This window comes from Mesocricetus auratus, unplaced genomic scaffold (genome assembly GCF_017639785.1).
Source record: "Mesocricetus auratus isolate SY011 unplaced genomic scaffold, BCM_Maur_2.0 Super-Scaffold_100041, whole genome shotgun sequence".
In the NCBI taxonomy this organism is placed as follows: domain Eukaryota; kingdom Metazoa; phylum Chordata; class Mammalia; order Rodentia; family Cricetidae; genus Mesocricetus; species Mesocricetus auratus.
The window spans coordinates 5,302,009-5,326,055 of NW_024429218.1; the positions used below are offsets into that span (position 1 = coordinate 5,302,009).

General features: G+C 44.2%; 1 long non-coding RNA gene across 1 annotated transcript; it reads right to left on the reverse strand.

The window, feature by feature from the left end:
* Positions 1 to 12,679: 12,679 nt before the first annotated feature.
* On the reverse strand, positions 12,680 to 23,924 carry LOC110342348. Its single transcript, XR_002384391.2, has 3 exons — positions 23,677 to 23,924; positions 17,751 to 17,822; positions 12,680 to 13,066 (listed from the first exon to the last, which is right to left on the reverse strand). It is a non-coding gene; the product is annotated as an uncharacterized LOC110342348 (long non-coding RNA).
* Between the last annotated feature and the right edge of the window lie 123 nt (positions 23,925 to 24,047).

Here is a 24,047-nt window from a genome sequence, read left to right on the forward strand (position 1 = left end):
ATCAATAACTATCTGTAGTCTGTATTCAATTATGCATTACGTTTTAAAAGATCAGTATAAGCACAATATTTAATCAAGAGGAGAAATATACACATCACAAAATTGACCTTGAATTTGTATCAATAAATGAAAAACTATACCCATACCATAATTCCCCTTTTTACCATTAAAAGGAGATTGGTTGTGATCATTAACTAATTATAAACAATCTCATTTAAATGAAAACAAAGATTTATAAACAAGATGGGAATTAGGACGTCGCTCATTCCAAACTGCTTCCTGCTGGAAGGGGGCGCTGTTCATACCATGGGGATCATGACAAAACTCAGAAACCTGTATAAGTCCTTATTTTCAGGGTCTGTAAAGCGGCATCATTTTAGCTGTTTCAGTTGTTGGAACACCTGGTCCACTGCTTCCGGGGGTCTTGGTTCGTCAAACCACAGAAGCCTGGAAGGAATCCTCAGCTTTTCATTTTCTGTAGAAACATAAATAAAATCTCCTTTCCCAAGTAACATATCATTATACTTAAATTTTGAAGTCAAGGCATTTTTAAAAGATATAAGTTGAATTAATTCAGCAGCATTTATAATCAAGTGTACTTTAGTAGCTGTTCCTTCCTGAGTAATCAAAAAACTGAAAAACACAATAGCATACAGTATCCAGACTCTCTGTGTATTTTCCATCTTTGCGTGGCTTATTTATTTATCTATTATTACTTTATTTATTTCACTTTTATTTCTTTTTCTCTGAGACAGGGTTTCTCTTTGGAAATCCGCCTGCCTCTGCCTCTGAAGCAATTCCTACCGGTGTGCGCCACCACAGCCGGCTTCTCTATTTTCTCTCTCAATCTTACGTATATTTTTAAACACACTGTAAACCTTTAGAGGTTTTTCTTCATCCAAGTCTGACTTTACTGTAAATCTTTACGTTTTTCTGGCTACGTGTCTTATCTGTAAAACCGCGGCTGTTTTAAACTGCCGTTTTTTTTTTCCGTCAAGATGGTGGGCATAAGCGTGACTCCAGCTTACCGCCTCAGTCGAAAGCTGCCACTTCTAGCTGTACGTACAACTTTTGAATCATTAGCAAAGCTTGTTAAAACAATCTTGCTGTTTTTTTTTTTTAATGCCGAGTCAGGATGACTGCCTTAATCAAACCACGAGTCTCTGCTTGCCGTTAGCAAAACAGAGCTCGCCTGAGAAAATGCTGCTATCAAAAATCTGTGCTTCTCTCTGTTCTTCTATTTCTAAAATTCCTTTAAAGCTTTTGTTGTTTTGCGTGGAAATTCAATCCCGCTTCTGACAACCATTCTGTAAAAAGAAGCCTTTTTCTTTGAGAGAAACTTTCCCGCCCGCCTGGTTCTAGATCCGCATCAGTCCCAAATAAACACACAGGAGGCTATATTAATTATGCAGCTGTTGGCCTTGCTTGTTTCTTACTGGCTAGCTCTGACTTAAGTAATTACCCCATAATTGTTAATCTAAGTATTTCTCTTACCGGAGAATAGTTCCGGGCTTCCTACCTCCATGGCATTACATCTTGACTCTCTTGTGTTTCTCCTTCCCAGAGTCCTCCTGGACTCCTAGTCCCACCTATCTAAATTTCTATTGGCTCAACAGTGCTTTATTGACAAATAACAGGCAAATAACAGGACTTCCCCAACAACTGACAGAAGAGCTTCCTGAGGGTCAGGTCTTCTTTGTCCAAAAACGTCCTACTTGCCCCTACTGAAGGGGATTGCTGTACAGGAATTAACAGACAGCACGCTGGGCGGTGGTGGCACACACCTTTAATCCCAGCACTTGGGAGGCAGAGGCAGGAGGATCTCTGCGAGTTCGAGGCCAGCCTGGTCTATTGAATGAGTTCCAGGACAGCCTCCAAAACAATACAGAGAAACCCTGTCTCGAAAAAAAACAAAACAAAACAAAACAAAAAACCAGACAGATGGGTGAACCAGGAAAAAAGAATTAAAATTTTCAGCATATACTAAAGAAGGCATTTTAAAATAATGGTAAGCTGAGTGTGATAGCTTGAACCTTTAGTGCCAGCACTCGGGAATTAGAGGCAGGAGAATATCTGTGAGTTCAGGCTTGGTAATAGCGTTCTGAGGCTCCTGGTTATCTACACAAAAACAATAGGATAACAGCAGGACAGAGGAGGTCATATTCCTGGTCAAAGATAAGAAACATCCTTCTAAGGAAAACAGGCCAATGCCAGGCACAGGACCAACAACCATTACAAATATGACTCCCTTAGAAAAGTCTATTAAGTGACACACCAGCATGGTGACACACACCTGGGGAACAGAGACAAAACAGCTATAAATTCAAGGTCAACCTGCTCTATATAGAAAAGTCCAGGCAGCCTAGACCACATAGCGTGAGACCCCATTTCAAACAACATAAATAACACGAATAATTTTAATAAAATAAATTTAAAAGACCAACAACAGAGTGGGAGATTATAACAGCAAAAAAGATAACTTTTTCATTTTTATAATTTTATAATAATTTGTAATAAAGAAAAAGAAGAAATGGCAAACAAGAAATACAACCTAATAGAAAGATGATTCAAACAAGAAAGAAAATAAAAATGCTATAAATATACAGGATAGGGCTGGAGAGATGGCTCAGCAGTTTCAAGCACCAGCTGCTCTTCTAAAGCCCCCACCCCTGCACCGTTCCCGATTCCCAGCACCCACATGGCAGCTCGTAACTGCCTGTAACTCCAGCTTCAGAAGATCCGACACCTTCGCATAGACATGCATGTGGGCACAACAGGAATGCACGTGAAATAAAAATAAATTAATTATTAAAGAAAAACATTTTAAAACACTCAGGAAATGGTAGCCAAGCCACCTGTGTGTGGCCGGTGTGATGGGACAGACGGTCACAGGGGACAGTGTGGCAAGTCCTCAACGGGCTGTAGGATCGCTACAGGTTGTTGGATCCAAAAACCCCACACATTACATTCAAAAGAATTAAAAACACAGGCGAGAGAGGGGAAAGAAGGAGGGAGGGAGGGAGGGAAGAAAGAGGGGAAGGATGAGAGGAGAGGAAAGAGCGGGTGGAGAAGAGAGAGACGAAGGGGAAGAGGGGAAGGGAGGAAAAGCAGTGAAGACAGGGTAAGACGAAAACATTGAAGAGAAAAGGTCAAGACACGCTGACAAAAGCCATCGGCAGCACCAAACAGATAGCGGGCTGCAACGGAGAACACGCGAAGAGCGTTTATAACCCAGTAGTAAAACAAGATGCAATCTAACAAATAAGGGAAAACCAGGCATTTCAGCACAGAGATCCACCTGTCTCTGCCTCCCGAGTGCTGGGATTAAAGGCGTGTAACGCCACCAACGCCCAGCAAGACTAGAGAGATGGCTCAGCCATCAAAGGCTAGGCTCACAACCAAAAAGATAAGAGAGGTTTCTTAACACAATGTTTGTATTATTTGTATCGATTATTTGGAAATTTCACATAATGCACCCCAATTGCATTCGTTTCCCAGTCCTCCCAGATCCACGCCCCACCCTTTTGGCTTCCCTCCAAACAAGAGGAAAAAGAAGGGAAAGAGGGAGGGAGGGAGGGAGGGAGGGAGGGAGGGAGGGAGGGAGGGAGGGAGGGAGGGAGGGAGGGAGGGAGGGAGGGAGGGAGCTAAGCATCCCTAGGCATCCCTGTCACAATTTTTGCACACCCCGTTTCTGTGGTACTCAGGAGCTGGTGTGAGGACCTGGTGTGAGCTAAGCAATGACTCTTCCAGCTGAGCTACATCCCCAGTCCGGCCACACATAATATTTATAGCATCAAGCATTGATCCTTTAGAAAAGTTAAGCAGCTCTTTCAAACGCTGACCAGTTTCTCAACACAACATTTTAATTGCATTCGATAATGTCACTTCCAATCGCATCAAGTATTTTGAAACTCGAAAGCTCAAGATGAAAGAAATGTGTTTTCAAAATTCTGATTTTTTTCATTTGAAAATTCAAATCATTACTGGAACAACAGCAAAAAAAAAGTATCAGCTGATTTTCTTGAAGTGACAAGCTCACTTTGTTCATTTTGAAGAAAGTGTCTGCCACACACATCTACTAGTCACTCCTTGAAGTAAAATGGGAAACAAAAGGACCAGTGAAGCCTCCAGTTCAGACTCCGCCCTCAGGGTCCTCACGCAGACTCCGCCCTCAGTGTCCTGGCGCAGACTCCGCCCTCAGTGTCCTGGCACAGACTCCGCCCTCAGTGTCCTGATGCAGACTCCGCCCTCAGGGTCCTGGCGCAGACTCCGCCCTCAGGGTCCTGGCGCAGACTCCGCCCTCAGTGTCCTGGCGCAGAATCTGCCCTCAGACTCCCCATTTCGTCACACAGCATACGCTGTGACATGGTTCAAGGGCTGAGATCCAGTGAGGAGCCACGCATCCTTCATGCTTCGTTTTAACTGGCTTCTCTGAGTATCTTAAGTGCCAGGCACGGAAGATGCCTTGCCTACAAACCGTTTGGAAGGCAGCTTTGCTCATCACTGCACCTCCAGGAGGTTTGATGTGACTATCCTGATTACTTACACAGTTTTCCCACCATTATTTTGGCATCATTGATACAAGCATCAACACAGTGATTAAACTAGTAATATTTTCATACAGCTATAAAAATGAGCTTCACCACAATTCCCTGAAAGGCCCTCTCAGATGCCTGAGGGTCTGTGGGACACACCTTGAAAACCACTAGACTTAAATGTTTATTACGACTTGTCGGTTTTTTGCTATGTCTTCCTGTTCGTCTTTTTCATGAAGTACCGTTGTGTTTTACTATCTATTTCCAAAACTAATGCGAAAACCATGGATTTGTTTTGGTTTTGGTCCACATATGTAAGTTATAGACATGCCTATAGAAATGAGAAATGGCACACACGTAAGTTCTCATTACAGTATTTTAATTAGACCCAGAGTTTAGAAGCACCGCAGTGTCCCCACTGAAAGATGTACTAAATAAGCACTAGTAGATTTACACAATGGAGTACTACACAACAATATACAAAAATGGGGGAAGAGGGGACGTGGGGGGGGGGAGTCAAGAAGAGGGTGATGAAGAGAAGAATGAGGATGATCTTCCAAACTCACTTGGAGACTTCTCAGGAACACACGGTTCCCGTGGAGAGTGGTGCACACAGTCTGTGGGGCTCATTCTCAGGAACACACGGTTCCCGTGGAGAGTGGTGCACACAGTCTGTGGGGCTCATTCTCTAGGACACTCGGTTCCCCTGAGGGGTGGTGCTCACAGTCTGTGCTGGCCAACGCTTTGTGCCTTCTCTAAAAGTCATGAGCTTGACTATCACTGTGATAGTTAGCTATGGTGCCTTTAAGAAATGACAATGACAAAAGGACCTTGTTCTCCTGGGTAGGACTGTAGTCTTACGACATAACCTCCATTTTCCCTCTGCTTTCCATTATTCAAGAACAGAGCCATAAGGAACCAGGCGTTCACTCGCCAGCACCTGGATTTAGGGCTCCAGCCCCCAGAACTATGAGAAATACACTGCTTTAAATAGCCCAGTCTCGGTTACTTTATCTAGAGGCCGAGATGGCTTGGGGGTGAAGAGAGCGCACTGCTCTTCCAGGACCCAGCACCCAGGTCACATGGTTCACAACCGCCTGTAGCCCCGGCCAAGGAGGATCCCTGGACTCTCTTTGCTGGCCTCTGCAGGCGCCTGTACACATGTACATAACCGCAGACTCTGAAGCAGCGCACACTGAGTCTGCGTGCTCTCATCTGCCAAGCTAGAAGACCGGAAGAACACACTATCCCATTGCTTACATCGGCACAGGGAAACAGCGGGAGGAGGCACAGCCACCAAGTCCAAGTGGGGGTGAAATGAGGGTTAGGAGAGAAGATGCAGGTGTGAGTGGAGGCTGCTGGGCTTTGCAATCATTTTAGCCGGTTCTTTATATTTTTGTAACACACAAAGCCATTCGATAAGCTTCATACAGTCACTCTTATAAGCTATATAATTTTAAGTGCGTTCAGAAGCTCACCATGCCATCTCCCCAAACCAGTGGAGAGCAGTCTGCATGATCGCTCAGTGTACGCATTTGAGAGGTTGGAAGAAGACTGATGCCAACATCCTGGACAGCACATTTTCTCATCCTGAATTCTACTGAGGCAAGCTATTAACAGAGTTCTCGGTGTGGGGGCTGGGTGTTAGATGCTGAACAGTGGTAGCCTATGTGTTTAGACTGTATGGAGCCCTAGGTGCATGTGCGCGCGCGCGCACACACACACACACACACACACACACACACACACACACACACCAGCAGTCAGTATTTGTGTTAAAAAAAAAAACACCAAACTGCTCGAATTTTCTCCAAACCACCACGTGCTTTTAAAAAAAAATATTTTTATGGCCAGGTGATGGTGGCGCACGCCTTTAATCCCAGCACTTGGGAGGCAGAGGAAGGTGGATCTCTGTGAATTTGAGGCCAGCCTGGTCTACAGAGCAAGTACCAGGACAGGCTCCAAAGCTCCACAGAGAAACCCTGTCTTGACAAACCAATAGACGATATAGAGATAGAGATATATAGATAGATATAGACAGATATAGATAAAATGTTACATTTTATTTACTGGGGACAGAGTACCACAGCATTTGTGTGGAGTTCAGAGGAAAAATTGTAGAAGTCTGCTCTCTCTTTCTACTTTGTGGATCGCAGCAATTGAATTCAGGCTAGGCTTGGGGAAACTACCTTTCCCACTGAGTCATCTCATTGACCTCCAAATGCATTTTTTAATGTGACCAGCTGATCTGCTATCTTTCTCTGAAAACAAACTTGCTACTTAAAAACTGGATGATGAAGGAAAAGTTTCACTAGTCTAAATCCAGTCTGCAGAATGGTTTCTATTAATAGTTTTGTCTTTACAACTTAAACTCATTTGGATTCTCTTCCAATGCATGTCCATACATAAAGATGAAAAGTGTAAAACTATTTTATTAGAAATATTGATTTTTAAATTTAAAACTACTGAAAATAAATTGCTTGTTTAAGAAGAGCCAGAGGGGAAATGGTGAACGAGGGTGTTCTGTATAAATATGTGCTGTTAGGGCGCGACAGTCCGCTTATCGTGGCTGTGAGGAGATATTGTGCAATGAGCCGGAATTCATGTCTCGTAGCTCAGCTGCAGAGCAAAAGGAAATCCATGGCAGAGTGTTGCATAGATGATGTCTGTCAGCCCTGCCATTCCTGTGTAAGCACCATCCCACAAACTCACTCATTACCCCCTTCATCACTCGCTGAATATACTGGCAAATAAATATTTTTGTCAGAACAAGGCAATAAACTCTTTCAGAACCTATTGGCTATATATTCTGAAGTGCTGGGTTCCATTCTCAGCACAGAAAAAATTTTTAATTACATTTTAAATCGATTGTGTCACATCTCCATTCTTTTTAATTAACAGTATCAGGAACTGATACTGATACTGATACAAAGCAACTGATACTGATACAAAGCAAGGGTTGAGGGGTAAGGATGGGAAGGCTGCTTGTTCCTGGCCACTGATGACAAGGCCCTGGTCATTTATCCATCATGCTTTGGCATTTTATACCTTTTGCCTGCTGTTTCCTATCGTTCCCCTAACTAATGACGTGTTGAATGAGTATGTAATGGCAGTCCTAGACTTCTCTAACGGAACCCAAATGCTGACACTCCAAAGCAAGTCCTTGACATCACAAGAAGAAACATGGTATAATTCAAATCTTATTTCTTAGCTTCTATCTAGGACTGAACGTGCAGCTGACGAAATGCTAAATGGAATGTTAACTAAAAGGAAAAACATTGGGGAATTCTCTTCTGAGTCCTTTGGGAACTAAGGAAACATTAACTTTGAAAGGGCCTTAAGGACCCTTTCATTCTAACCCAGGATCCCTCCCTGGCCCAATCCTGTCTTTACCTCCCTTTCAGTCTATTCTATAATGGAAGACTTTTAAAAGTCATTCAGATCAATGGCATCTACCAAGCAGTCCAGGAAATAAACAGAGCATACCTTCAAATGAGGTCCCACATAAAATACAAGCATTACATAAAGTTAAGAAATACACAGAACACTCTAAAAGAAAATTAATACAGATTTTACAGGGGTTTTTGTTTGTTTGTTTGTTTGTTTGGTTGGTTGGTTGGTTGGTTGGTTGGTTGGTTGGTTGGTTGATACAAGAGTCAGCCTGAAACTCCACTAGGTAGACCAGACTGACCTTGAATTCATAGAGATCCATCTATCTATTCTTCCCAGGTGCTGAAGTTAAAGCAATGTGCCACCATGCCCAGCCCCAGTACAAGATTATTTTCATGATCTAGCCAATAACCCAATAATAGTAAAAAAAAAATCTTGAGCCTAGCATCTCGTGTAACTAATTTAGAGAGCTCTGGAGATGAAAAAATGTTACAAATTTGCCATTAGTTTTACATTATTTTTTTTCTTGATTCTAGAAATCTATAACCAACTTAGGAGTTCTACCATGGTAGCCGACACTAACACAGACATAATTAAACTGGCAATGAAGGTAGAATGGGGAAGATATACTATACTTTTTGTTGTAGTGGCTCAGGACTGATGCCAGACCTCATCTAGCCCATTCTACACACTCTTTAAACTGAACATGATCCCTTGGCATTTCGAGTCAAATCTCTCATTAGTCTTCTGTGTTAGGTGATGAAGAGGGTTATTGGAAACTTCCTACTAGTCCAGAAGTCAACAAGGCAAGGTGGGGGCAGGGGAAGGGACAACTTCGGGGACATGGGAAGCCAATAATTGCCCCATTCTCATCACATTCTACAGAACAGATCACTTCCTCACCATGGTCTCCCAAAGTTCAGTGTCAGAGTTGGAAAAAATGGAAGGTTGCTTCAAAAACGATCAGCAGAAATGCAGATGTGGTGGTTGATATTTATGATAATAGGCTTTATGTTATCCTAATTCTTTATAAGCTTGTTATAGAATAATGGTTCCCCCTGCCTGAAGTCCGGTACTGACTACACGGCCTGAGACACCATGTCTTTGCTCCTGTGATAGAACTTTTAACTAAATTATCTCTCAAACTTATTTTGGCTGCAACATTTTATTACTCTGTGGAAGTCTTTTTGCTGAGCCTTAGCTATGTGCTTCAAAAACTAGAGCACAATAAATCTAACATCTTTTGTTATTACTTGCTAAATCTCTTTCCCCGGGGTCCTTCTTACATGATGGAATTTGAAATTCTTCAGTTTATCCATGTGCTTATTATATATACTAACTCTTTAAGCTCAACTATAAAACCAAATGCTAGCATTAAAAACAAAAAGGATCACTTTCCTTTAATATTTTCACAGAAAAATATTTAGCTGCATAGATACAATTAAAAGACACATCATAGCATAGAATAGGCTTCCTATAAAGGTCTGTGCCCTGAATGTGAAAGGAGGAACAATGTGAGATACGGACACTAGAATTCTAGGAGGAGAAAGAGGGAAGAAATGAAGGCAATAATGAGACTGCTCATCTTCAGACAACACAGGAACTGGACTTTAAAGGTGAATCACTAGAACAGACACGGAAGCACTCAGGCGTATCCCAAGCATGTGGAAGCTGAGGCAGGATGATCCGAGTTCAGAACCAGCCCGAACGACAGAGTGAAATCACCACCACCACCCCACCCCCAAGCATTCCCCATAAAAATCACTAAAACAACATCATTTGAAAAATACAAACTCAAAAATCAGCGTTGTGTCGTTTTCCTTACCATAGCAGATCCTCCAGACAGTAAAGGCCCTTATTATATGAATACATGCTTCCCAGCTCCCTTCTCTACCTTGCAATAGAACACAGATATCAACAGGTAATCCCTCACTGACAGCCATGTCCTCGACCCCTCTACCTCTGCTATGTGCACTATTTTCTGGTCTACAGTTACCAAAAAGCCCAAATGGTCAACATTTCTGAGTAGCTCGTGTTCCATAGGCAATAAGCTATTTTGCTCAGTTTCTCCATTGGATAAGATGCTGCTTTCATACTAGATTAAATAATTGGAGATGCCCACTCTCAGCAGTTCTTGTTTGGTGACAGCAGTGAGTTATTTTTATTTAAGTAAAAATATCCATTTTAGAGACAATAGCCACTTCACTAGATGTCAACTCAAAATTGTGGCATATAAGAATTAGAAAATGAGTACACACCTTTTATCATAACCCTCGGAAGCAGAGGGTCTCTATGAGTTTGACGCCAGATTGAGTTCAAGGACAGCTGGAACTACATGGTAAGACTCTGTCTTTAAAAAAACAAAACAAAAAGAATTAGGAAATGTAGGAGCTGGAAAGATGGCTTTGTTAACAAAGTACCTGCCTGTAACACAAGGTCCCAAGTTCAAATCCCTTTTGCTTACATAAAAGCTGCAGCAGTGACCCATGTGGGTAACCCCAGCCCTAGCAGGAGGAGAAAACAAGCAGATCTCAGATGCTCGCCAGCCAGCCAGTCTAGCTGAAACAGGGAGCCCCAGTGAGACCCCTGTCTCAAAAAGACAATGTAGAGTGCACTAGAGGAAGATGCTGCTGACTTCTGACCTCCTCCACACAGACATGTACAAGGGAGCAAGCACACAGGTATATACGGACACGGACACACACACACACACACACACACACATACACATACACACACACACACACACACACACACACACACACACCTGTGATCTCTGAGAATTAGGAAGTATAAAGGGTGGTTTTATGAAGAACCTGTACAGACTAAGGACCCCACAAGGACAATGGCTCAAAATGTAAATAAGTTGAATGTGTCTGGATGCTTTTGCTTAGCTAGGAGCAAGCATGGGAGTTGAATGCGTTTAGAAGTCTTTCGGTTGTCTCAGTAATAACAGCCCACGCCTTCCAGGCCCACCCGGGCTGCTGGCTGCAGACAGCAGAGTGGAACTCAGCCCCTTGAGGTCTCTGTTCTCCCTCCAGGCCCTGGCCCCTTCTCTGGAAAATTTTGTCAGCCTTAAGGCTCAGTAGGTGACTTTTATCGTTCACTGGTGATATGTGGCTGACTTTGAGCAGTCACGTTCTGTCTGATTATGTGAGGCTCTACACATCCCTACCAGAGGGAAGTGTGAATTAACTACAGGCTTGACTAAATCTCCCTCCTTGACTCCCATGCTGCCCCTTTTCAGTGGCCTGGCCCCTAGCCAAGTCCTATGGGGCAGCTGACTGCCAAAGCCAGGTCCCCAAGAGCTAGAGAATGTGAGGCAAATTCAGCGTCCAAATTATTTCATTGTAAAAGCAAGTCAGAAACAGATAGAAACGTGTCGCCATTTGAACTTCACCAGGACTGAGGTTCTCATGCACGGTGACCAGTGCTCACCTCTGAGGTGTGAAAGCACACAGACGTTTTCTCTCCCAGATGCGAGATTCTCCCCAAAATATTGAACTGACCTTTTTTGTTTTAAGCAGTAAGAGTGGAATACCTTTGATGGAACAGGACAACAAACGCAATCACACAGCTCCACATGAGAAACACCACCCTGCCCAGATGCCACCGACTCCCCCAAAGCCTGTGTGCGGCTTAGCCGGAGAGTGTGTACGGAGCCACAGTGAGGCCCTGGCCCTAATCCTCAACTTAAAGGACACCATCTCAGACAGTCAGGGTAACGAAATCATTTACCTTTCATGATTTTATCCTGTCGCCTTGTTTTCTCTGAACTACAGTTGGCCCAAGGCCTGGTATATGCGGAGCCAGTAGTCTACTACTGAGAGACAGTCCCGGGCTTCTTTGTGGGCTTCTTTGTGCTTCTTTAACACACTGCAAGATCTATTTTTTATTATGTATGTGTGGGCATGTCCATGGGTATGCCCACATGTGTGGGGGTGCCCTTGAAGTTCAGAGGGTGGCATTACCTAGAGTCACAGGCATTTAGGAGCCATCCCATGTGGGTGTTGGGAACTGCACCTGACGCCTATGTGTGGCTCTAACCACTGAGCCCTTTCTCAAGCTCTTCTTGTGTTCTTTCGCTTTAAGACAGGGCCTCACTGAATGCCCAAGCTGACCTTGACTTCACTGCAGTTTAGGCAAGTCTTGAATTTGCCGTCCTCCTGCCTCTACATCCCAGGTATGTGAACCACCAGCTTCCCCTCCCAGTTCCAATACTCTTCTTTCTGTGAGTAAAGGCTAGGAAACATCTCTTCTCATGCAAAGGATAAAAGATAGAGCTTTTTAATTTTTAGATAATAATACTTGTTAAAAATATGAGTTAAGTCCTTGAGCAAATATATCAAAAAATATCTTTCCTTCTCAAGTTCAAAGCCGACCTTAAAAAATACGGAATCACTGGGGGTCTGTCACTTGTATTTGAAGTCTGGTGACTTCAACAAATAGTCATAGTTAAACAAAGCCAGCTCCAAAGGAAGAAATCTATTCCTAGGTGGTTATAGTCTCAACACTGGAAAGGCTGATGCTGTAAAGAGATGCCTTTTCCTTGCCAGCAGCTGTGGTTTGTCCCCCGCCAGTCGCCTGGGCTCTGCCGCATTGTAGTCCCCAAATAACACACAAGACGCTGTATTAGTTATGAAGCTGTTGGCCTTGCTTGTTTCTTACTGGCTAGCTCTGACTTAAGTATTTAACCCATCTAAGTATTTCTCTTACCGGACGGACATCTTACTTCTCTGGCGGGCTACATGATGACTCCCTGTGTTTCTCCTTCCCAGAATTCTGCTTGACTCCTAGTCCCACCTATCTTGCTTCCCTATTGGCCAACAGTGCTTTATTGACATATACACAGGAGTTCCCCATCACTGATGCAGAAGAAAGACCAGCCTGGGCTGCCTATAGAGAACTTATGTCTAAAGAAAAGAAGAAAGCATGTCTTCCATTGCCTGTATCAATTCAAGGTGCATAGTGGCAGACTGCAGGTCCCCCGTGGGTTTTGTCACACCGCCTCCCTCTAGTTCCTTAGACTATAGACACAACACACAAGCATCCTTCAATTGTCTTCATGTGCAGGCATCAATGGGCAGTCATCTTTTCAAAATTAGGGTGTGTATTTCATTCCCATCATCTTTCAAAAATACCTGGAATCCAATAAAAATTGATAGATGTCATTGAAATGCTTCCCTCACTAATATAACCATTCTTGAAATCCAAGAAAAATTAATAGATGTAGTTGGGGTTCCCTTCACTAATATAGCCATTCCAGAAATACTGGGTAGAAAAGAAAACCTCACTAAATATATGAAAAAACAATGCCACTCCCAAACCTTGCACCCAGCTGCAGAATTCATCAACCTGCAAATCCTTCCAAACTATGCCTTCAAAGTCAGGTTCCATAGAAAGTCCACAAAGCAATGTTAACCAGGGGAAATCCTCTGTCCATTTCATTCCTGTGATGGGATTGTGTTTAGACCATCCCCCAGTAGATGGCCAGCTCCTGCCTTTCCTGATACCAAAACCAGTCTCCTGCAACCTGGAGTCTCAGTCGCTCCTGGGAGCCTGGTCCTGAAGCTTGGGTGGAACTAGCCACTGCTTAAATCTTAGCTTTACATTCAGCAAGCCAGCATTCGCATTTTAGCATAGTGCCCCTGGAGCTAAAGCTGCAATGCATTTCACATTTTTTCTAAGCTAAAGCAATAATCCATTTCATGTTTTTCTAAGCTAAAGCAGTAATCCATTTCACGTTTTTCTGTATGCATCAGAACCACTTAGCAGAACGGAGAAGTTGAGTTATTTTATTTTCAATTTCCTCAAGAAATAAATGAATTTATGCCTAAAACACTAGTAAAATTCTACATTTTTAAATTACTGCTGCAAAACCTGACTGACAAAACTAGGGATGATTTTCTCAGCCTTCTGGGCTGTTGAGTTTTTTTTTAGGAGGCACGTGTGTCTTTTTGAGGTCATTCTTAGGTAATAAATGAATATTGTCAGAAATGAATATGTACTGTAGTCTTAATAAATAAATTTTATGAAAGGATATTTAATTATTATTGTCTAAGTTTTGTACATGAAATCATTGAAAGTAATAAGATTACTCTCCCATGTTCTCAAAAACAATAGAAAAAAGAGAATACCATCTGGAAGACTTATGCAAAGTCCTGTCCACCTTCTTTCAAAATAGAAAAGAAACAAACTAATCTTTATTTAGTAGTAAAAATGCACTAAACCTGAGCTTTAATCCCAGCACTCAGGAGGCAAAGACAAGCAGATCTCTGTGAGTTCAAGGTCAGCCTGGTCTACAAAGCGAGTTCCAGGACAGCCAGAGCTACACAAAAAACAAAAACATAAAGTAACTGACAAAAAGGTATCTGACTTTTGCAGCATTTGAATTCAAGTTCACCAAGCTCCAAGAGGATGCATGCTATGTCCTCTGTGACATGCTATCACAGGTGTGGTAGAGCCAACAAAAAGTAATAATGTAAAGAGCCATTTTTTAAAAGCAAGTTGAAAAGATCTATGGTGGGAGAAAAAAACTATTACATTTTAAACTAAACCTCGGGTAAGATAGAAAGAAAGAGATTTACAGGGTCTCTGCCCTCATTATCTAACAAACAAACAAAAATAAAGAACTCCCAATTTACCCAGAAAGAGAAATAACTCACAGAAACCAAACCTCCTACAGTTAATGCCATTTTCCTATAACTGTTTCTTACAGGGGCCTGTTTATAGAACCAGGTACAGGAGAACCAAATAACGTGCTGTTAGAAAAATAAATAAATAAATAATGGTTCTAATTTCCTCAAGTCGCTAGGTTTCCATTGTCTGTTTTTGGTTTTGTTTTGTGTTGTTTGTTTGTTTTGCAGTTCTTTAGAATAGAATCTCACCAGGTTTCCCAGGCTCGCCTCAAACTCAGACTCGACCAGAGTTATCTGGTGATTAACTTATATCCTTCTTTCCCATCACGAATTCATAAGCAAAATACTTTCTTGACAGCAAGTGGGGGAAAGCCTATTGGTCAGACAGGTCATTCTTTAAGTGGCTTAGCCCAGCTGCCAGTTAACACTCACTTACTGAGTGACCGTGTGTCCTGGACTATGCTAGGAACAGGGGAATTCACTGGGTCAGGGTTCTCTGGTGCAAGAAACATAGCAGTCAGGGTAACACGAACAATAAAAGATCCAGAGACTGATACTGGGGTAAGTTCAGAAAAGCAAAGCAGCCGGCCACTAGCTCTCACCTCAAGCTCAGGCTGAAAGGGTTGATCCAAACACAAGCTCTCACCAAGCCCCAAACTGTAACTTCTCCTCAGCATGTCTGGAGAATGAATGCCTGATACTTCAGTGTGGCTGGAGAATGAATGCCTCCCAGTGAATACTGAAGACCCTGCTTCTATCTTTCACAGCCCTCTAGTGCTGGGATTAAAGGCATGTTATCTGTTACTCTTTTAGACTGATTCAATCTCATGTATCCTGGGTGGGCTTGAACTCAGAGAGATCCATCTGCCTCTTAATCCTGAGTCCTAGGATTAAAGGTGTGTGCCACCACCACCACCACCACCACCACCCACCACCACCACCACCACCACCTCCTCCTCCTCCTCCTCCTCCTCCTCCTAACTTCTGGCTGCCTGGGTTAAAGGTGTGTGCATGGCTTCTATGGCTTGTGGCTGACTTTGCTTTCTGAATCTTCAGGAAAGCCTTAATAAATCATAAATTTATCACCACAGTCAGGCCTGTGGGTATACACCTTTGATTCCCGTTTGATCAGAGGCAGAGGCAAACGGATCTCTGAGTTTGAGGTCAACCCGGCTGGTCTACAGAGTGAGTTCCAGGGCAGCCAGAGCTATGGGGTGTCTTGAAAAAAAGAAGGAGGGGGAAGAAAAAGAGGAGGAGAGAAGGAAGGGAGGGAGGGAGGGAGGCAGGGAGGGAGGCAGGGAGGGAGGCAGGGAGGGAGGCAGGGAGGGAGGCAGGGAGGGAGGCAGGGAGGGAGGCAGGGAGGGAGGCAGGGAGGGAGGGAGTAAGTAGACCAGGCTCTTCTGGAGCTGCCTGTGAGATTTTGGCATTTGAAGGCTCCTTCGTCTGGAGACTCAGCAGACCTAATAGCTCCTCTTTTACATTAGAGTAGTGGCACAGCTCTGACTATTCTGTAATTTCATGTACAAACTAGAGCCAGACTTTTCAGCCATTTAAATTGAAAGAAGGAAAATGAAGCTCACGTAGGAGTTACTGTACTTGCCTTCTTTCGCGCCCTCTGAATTGGTAGATGAGGTTCTGGAGAAGTAAGTTAGTAGAGGTTACATCTTCTTGGACAAATGACATACTGATTATTTTACCACAGTTTCCAGTTACAGTTTGTGGTGAGAGTTGGGATGGTGTGTGTGTGTGTGTGTCTGTGTGTTTGTGTGTGTGTGTGTGTGTGCGCGCGTGCGCACGTGCCTTCCAGTGTTAGACAAGCATTACATAGTGTTGGGGGAAGTCCTGTGTATTTGTCAATAAGGTACTGTTGAGCCTATAGGGAACCAAGATAGGAGGGACTAGGAGTCCAGGAGAACTCTGGGAAGGAGAAACACAGAGAATTCAAGATGTAACGCCATGGGGGTAGGAAGCCCGGAACTATTCTCCGGTAAGAGAAATACTTAGATTAACAATTATGGGGTAATTACTTAAGTCAGAGCTAGCCAGTAAGAAACAAACAAGGCCAACAGCTTCATAACTAATATAGCCTCCTGTGTGTTTATTTGGGACTGATGCGGATCTAGAACCAGGCTGGCGGAAAGGCTTCTCTCAAGAAAAGGCTTCTTGTAACAACATAGTACAATGAAAGGCATATAAGAGACAGGAGACACAGACACAGATACGTTTAAAGCTGGGGCAGAGGGTAGGTTGAGAAATGAGTCCTTGAAGAAAACAGTATTGGAGCTGACCAGGGGACTAGCTTTTAGTAAACATGTCGCTAACTATCTACATTTGGATAATGTATTGCTCAGAACCAATCTAGAGACCAGGAAGTGTTCACACAGCCTGGAATAGACACCTTTGAAGGAGTTTCAGTTCATTAGAATAAAACACACTAGTGACAGTAACTTTTGGGGTGTGGGGGAGGCATGTTAGGGAAGTACAATGAACAAAACAAAGCTTCAGGTAGAACAAAGAAATGATAAATCATCAGGGTCCGGTGTGACCTCCTGACATCTCACTGAAGTATGTTCATAAACGTTTTCCCTAAAATGCACAGAAAGACGTGCATTTTACACCACAGCCCCACAAAAACAGGCGTGCAAATGAAGCAGAGGCTTCCTCCTGCAGTACTCATTCTGACATGGGACCTGCATGCACTGTTCTTCCCCTGCACTTTAAAGTGTGTCCTTTAATCACTAAATCACACCTAGAGCTGGAAACCTACAGCAAAAAGAGTTTCCGCACACAGGAAATCCCTTCCCCAGAGGAAAGGGAAATCGAAAAGAAGTCCAAATCGCCTCGACTGCTAACTCCTCCTGCCTCCCCTTGTGACCTCACACCCAGTCACAAGGCTGACCTGCCAAGAAGGAATTTGCACCTACCATGTGCCTACTCCCTTAGCATTCCAGTTTCCTCCAAGGCATTGTCCCCCCCCCCCCATCACAGTGATGTCACCAGCAGTTGATTTTAGGTACCAGGCTTGAAGCTTCTTCATATGAGCATAAACAAAGATTGCTATCAGAGATGACAAGACAAGAACTCTAGATCATCACCGAAATTTAGGTCCTCAGACAATACCTCATGGTTTTAAATTGATCAATTTTTTTTTTCTCTCAAAACTCAAATGTAGTAACCAGAGATTTACCTGGCATGTCTCTTCCTGGGCATTGAAGTCCAGTCCTTTTCCAGGGCCAAGAGCGTCTTACCACTGATGAGGCTGATAAAGACAGAAGGGTCATTACTCATTGCTCACTGTTACTGTGGTCCCTGCATTGAGCTCACCAGTGTTAATGCCCTGTAACCACACCCATCTGAAAGGTAACCATTTAGCAATGGGCGAGCACACCTAGCAATCCTCCACGGACAGTGTCCGGCATGGACTGACCGAAGGAAAGGCTGGGAATTAAGCCAATCACAGACAGACAGACAAACATGCATTCCCTCTCATATTTGGGTCTTAGGTCCTAGGAAAAAGAAGTGGTCAAAAAGTAAAATTGCTACATCTAAACAAGATGCTAATAGTCTGAGTTAGGTGGGAAATGGCCGGAGAAAAGCATCAGTAGCATTGATGATGATGATGCAAGTGGAAAAAGTTATATGGACTGATTAGATATTCAAAGTAAGACCGAGATGGATAAAAGTCTTTGGATCTCAACTTATGCTCTCTTATTTTACCCAAACCCACTATTTGTAGTCCCTCCCCCAAGAATGGGAGGTTGGAATGGTGGTTTGTTTTGTTTTGTTTCTCCAGGGAGTGCATAACTAATCTTTTAACTGAGACCGCAATAGAGGGATTTCTGGACAACAAAACTCTGCTCCACCAGCAGGTTTGAACCTGCCCAAGTACCAGCGTCCTCAGCGGGTACTCCGGAGACTTCCTGGTTAGACCCTGGCTCTCTCTGGTTTTGTTGGGGATAGAGGCTGTTCATATAAAGAGTATTATTGAAGCTAACAGAAAAGTGGGTCTGTTTAAACCACACCCACTCCCACCGGCAGCGGTATCCCAGGAAGCAGCCTGGGGTGAAGCTGCAACCCTGCCCAGGCCTGGTGTCCACACTGAGGATCCTCTCAGGGGTATGGGAGTCTCCCTGAACCGGGTCTGAACGTGGCCTGTGCGGGTTTGTCCTAGGACCTCACAAGTCCTTAATCGGATCTAACTGTTCTCCCCCTGAATCGGATCTAACTGTTCTCCCCCTGATGTCAAAGATTAAAACGGTTAAGTAGCCCCGGCTCTTTATAAAATTTCTGCTCGTCCACCTGGACTGTGAGGGGAAGAAGGAAACTCTCTTAGGACTGGCTCCACCTGCTTCCAGCGTTCTCAGTAATCGCGGGGTCAGATTTGGAAAAGCCGGGTTACATGTTTTGCTCAAAGGGCAGGGGTGTGGCTCGGTTGGGGCGCCAGGGTCGGGGTGTTGTTAAGTGACTTCTGGTAACTTGTGGGACTGTTGGATTCTGCGGCGGGGCTGGCAGTGGGGAGCAGACCGAAGTCCAGGTGGTTTCCTCGGGTTTGGGCCGTAGCTGCCCTGAAGGGGCTGCAGAGATCCCAGAGACCCTGCGACCTGGGACGCCCGAGGGAAGACTGGGAGCCCTGTGCCAGAGCCCAGCGGCCTAGCAGTGGCTCCCCAGGCTCGCATCACCCCCACCCCTACCCCGCGCTGCACCTCTCCAGTGCAATTTTGACCGCTGTGTCCCCAGCTGGCAGCCTAAGGCCACGGCCGGAGAGAGCAGAGGCCCGAGGTGGGGGGGGGGGGCAGCGTGGAGCTGTGTCATTTCCACCAACTGGGCTCTTTCGTGACCCAGCCGCTCATCTGTCACCGCTGTCTCGTTCCTGTTATTTACATCTGTCTTTAGCATTCTAATTACTCGCTTTATTACTTTAGCCTGGAGGAATCCTGTAAAAAACAACGGAGATGAGGATCCTAACCACACAATAAAACTGCCCAAAATCCCCACTGCACATTATACAGAGCACTTGAGAATATTTGTGCTGTTATATGACCTCAATATGTCCTTAAATTGATCTTATTATATCTTTCTTTCTCCCTTCTCCTTCTCGGTTGTGTGTGTAATGAACTCTTTTAAGGCGTGGACGTGCGAGAGGAGACGCTGTTTCAGAAATGATGAGGAAGATTATTCTTTGAGAGGGAGGGAAAGGAGGTAGGGCCGGAAGACCAGCAGGGCTGCGCCCCTCCCCCACTCCCTAAACTATTGGTTTCATTTCCACCCTGCTAGAGCAAAACCATCCTCACACCCAACCTCCCGAGCTGGGGGAAATCTCAGAAATTTAGAGGGGAGAATAAAACCCCCGATGTCTTTCATTATCTACATTAATCTCCAAGTCCTGGGGAGGTCTCCAAAGGGGGAATGGATTTAGAGTAGAAATAGAAGAAGGATTCAGAAATTATGGGGTTTAATTTTTTTTAAGTAAGAATTGGAGGGGAGCTGTAACTAAACCCCTGGTAGCAAGATTCACTGATAAAGTCAAGCCCGGCATCAAAAGGAGGCAGAGACAACCCCCCTGAAGATCCAAGGCAGGACTGCCGTGCTCTAACTGTTATTTATTCTTGCCAGTGGAATTATTGTTGCACTCAGTTGCAATTTTCAGCCTGTGCTAATGGTTTTCTTTATTGTGTTACACTAACATAATCTCCTCCTGAAAGAAAATGACAAAATATATGGATTTTTAGATGAATAACTGAGATAATTTATTGGCCTTTATGCTCTTCTGATGGGTGTTTGATAGATAATGTAATAACATGTACATAATTAAGCGGGTTTGCTGTACCTCAGTCAAAATAGGTTCAAGGGCACCGTTTCTGTCTTGAGGCCTAGAGTTTTCTCAATGGACATTTACTTCCTGCACTGTGGAATGAAGAGGCGTATCTCCAGAAGAAAATGGGTGCTAAATAGGGGTGGAGCTGTGAAGGAATAAAGTACATGAGTTCTCTGCAAGTGACACTAGGTCAGGGCCCATTTAATGTTCTTTCTCCTTCTAAGGAAGCCCAGCAAAATTAATTGAGAAGAGCATTCAAGAGTCTTCCTGGAGAGGGAAATAATAACCCTCGAGTCAGGGAGTGGGCCTTGGAAACCACCGTGCAGGGCACAGATGCTGTCATGGGAGCTGGAAGTCTTATAGGAAATCACTGATTGTGAACTTGGTCACCAAATGCCCCTTAGCCCTGGTTACTGGAGGTTGCCCATTCAAGGCATGGTGTGCTTGCTCTTCCAAACTCATCTAAATTACATCAATAACAGAGCGCACTCTTTAATGAGCTCTCAACTTTAAAGACTTGAAGGATATTAACAAGCCGCTTGACAAATGGTGCTTAGAAGCACATTAAAGACGCTGCTAATGGAGCGCATAATGACGGCTAATTTTCGATCAGATATAAATTAGAGCCCCAACAGTTATTTGCCTTAAGGACTTTATGTAAATGATTCTGTTCTGTATAAACTGAAAAGCGAAGAGAGCCCTGCCATTTTAGCAATCCTTGTGGTTATGATTAATACATCTACAAAAGCACCAGGCAGAGACAACTGATGGCATTTCCATCCAAAAGTCAGAGTATTTGAGTAGTAAATAGAATACTGCATCCATGTGTGTGTCTTCAAGGGAAGGTATAAAAGTGTCCTTGACTCCGCCTTCAACTGAGCTAAATAAAGAGCCTCTCAGACCGAGAATATCTTGATCAGTCTATTTTTTGACCAACACCTTACACCCAAGGCCCAAGAGAGCCACACTCAAAGCCTGGAACTCAAACTCTGCTTAGCATTCTTTCCAACTGAATGTCATCCTCAAAACTGAGATCTAAGCCCTCATGCACCACTTTTTAGGGTCCTGTGAAACTGCTTGAGACCATGTTCCCTAGTGAGTTCCCATGCAATTCACATTCTGCAAAAGTGTGCTGGGAAGGAGAAAGCACTGGGCAAAAGAGAAAGGGAAAGATGGAGACATGCCAGTGGGGTCAAGGAGGAGGGAAAAGAATCTGCGAGCAATGCGCGTGCGTGGAAGGCGGGACGAAATCTGCTGCTCAGCTGTCGGGAGGAGACCTTAGGGTTCTGAGTGTTTCCACGCTTCTTGTTGGGCTTTTCTGCACCCACGCCGTTATAAAAAGCTGCATCTTCAGGAGCCACCATGCATGAAATGCTGTGAGACCTGACTCAGCGCCTGGTCCCTCATAACCTGCTCCAGCTCTGATAGCCAACCGGAAGCCAGGAGGAAAAGGCGACCTAAGAAGGCCTTACCTCTGAGCTTCCGCCGGGGCCATCATCTTTGGGAAGAAGGTTGCTCTAAACCTAAACCTGGGATTTTGTGACACTGAGCATCTGGCTTCAGTTTACTACCCTCTCCTGGAGAAGACAAAACACTTCAGATAAATAAATCTGCAAAACCTGAAAAGCAAGCCCTCTCTGCCTTGTCAACAGCCTGTTGATTGCGAATGATAAACAAAAGCCCAGCCTTGCTGTTGCTGGGAAGCCAAACAGTATTGCATCTCGGTGTGGATTCTCTCTCTATCTTCTTAATGCAAGAGTCAATGAAGACTTGGGTGGGACCGTGTTTCTAGGCAACTCGAAAGTGATGAAGAAACCCTTTCTCAATAAGTGAGATGTTTCCACCAGTGGCACAGGCTTTAGGATTTCCTCATCCATTTGAGGGGAGAGGGGAGAGGAGGAGGAGAGGAAGGTGGAAAGGTGTGGGGGTCAGGCATCAAAGAGACTTCTTCAGACCCGATTAAACCATTTTGTCTTGCAGTAGCAGATCTAATGGCCATGGGGAAGCTTCTAAATGGCCATGAGGAAGCTTCGATCCTTCCATCGTTACTAAGTCACGAAACAGCTTCAGATTGAAGCACAATAAATATGATTGTTCTGAGTTTCTATGAAATCTGTCTGCTCTCCCTTCCAAACCTCTTCCCAATTACAACTATCCCTCCTGATGAAAGGACATGGGGAAAACATCTGGACATTCCTTCCACCCCCATTTCTTAAATTACTAAGCCTTTAGCAGTGGAAGAGGCCTCCAGCTCCCCTCTGCCTTGGGTCATCTTATATTCTGATGTCAAAATCGTACAGGAAAACTCTGGTTTTTAAAAAGAAAAAGTTAAAAGTTATTTAAATCACAATGTAAATAACAAAAGCCATAGAAACCTGGTCTCACCTGGTTTCGAGAAGAAAGGTGTCCTGAGTTTCTCCAGACTAGGAAGTGGCTGCTACCACATTTCAAACCAGGAAGCTTTCACTCCCTCCCACCAGCTACTGTTAATGGGCCATCATGTTGGAGAATATGCTAAATTTTTGTTTTGTTTTACTAGCTCTTGTAGACCAGGCTGGTCTCCAACTCACCGAGATCCTGCCTCTGCCTCCTGAGTGCTGGAATTAAAGGTGTGTACCACCACCGCCCAGCTACTCCAACTTTCTTTACAACAACTAAACACTTATTACCAAAACTAACACAACTTATGGGGACACACTTTTGGCTCCTCTTCTGAGAACACTTGATGAAATGGCAGTGCTCTGTTTTATTATGACCCTCTTTCCTTGTAGTTCATCCACATTATAATAGGGAAGCCAGGGAGGAGGTGTAAGTGTCGGTTTTTCTTATGCTTTGTTTTTTCACATTTACCCCACTCCTTTGGGGAAAACAGAGCTCCCCCTACCGTTCCTCCTCACACACTCCCTCTTTTTCTTATCCATCTCAAAACTCTGAGTGAATCCTAGGGGAACAATGGATTCCTGAAAAAAGAAAAGCAGTATGGGGGTGGGGGATAATCAATTAAATGACTTAAGAAATGGAAGGAGAAGGAGGAGGAGGAGGGGGAGAGGGAGGAGGAGGAGGAGGAGGGGGAAGAGGAGGATTAGGAATAGGTTGCTCCAACAATGTTGTGATTAAAACCTCTCGCTCAGGGCTGCAAGATGAAGAAGTAATGAGAGAAAATCCAAGTTCCCAACCAATTGGCTCCTAGCTCCTGAGGGGCACCCTTGAGAACACATCACCGGGTCCTCCCAAACTATTCTTCTCCCAGATGGAATCAAATCTCCTAGCTTCCCAGGCAGAAGTCAGCTTCTCTTACCCTTGCAGATCCCAGCCTGTTGGTGAGGGGACAAGTCGTTGCCTGCATCCTGGTACCAGGTGAAGAGGGGCTCATCTTCATAAAGCGACCATTAGTAAGACTCTGGAATGCAGCACACGAGACCAAAGGCAACAAGTTAGCTGGCCTACCCTCCTTGGCAGCCGACACAGAGTTGAGGAGACCCTGGCTCCTGAAGCTCCGAACCTGTACTCTGAAAAGAACTCTTGAGCTAATTGAGATCCCTCATTCCTACTAATCACAGTTCCAGTATTCAAAGGGGGCAGGGATGTTTCCCACTTGTGGAGTTAAAGTGTTGCCACCTGAACAACTCATTGGCTTCCGAATGTGGGCAAGGGCCTCTGTAACAAATA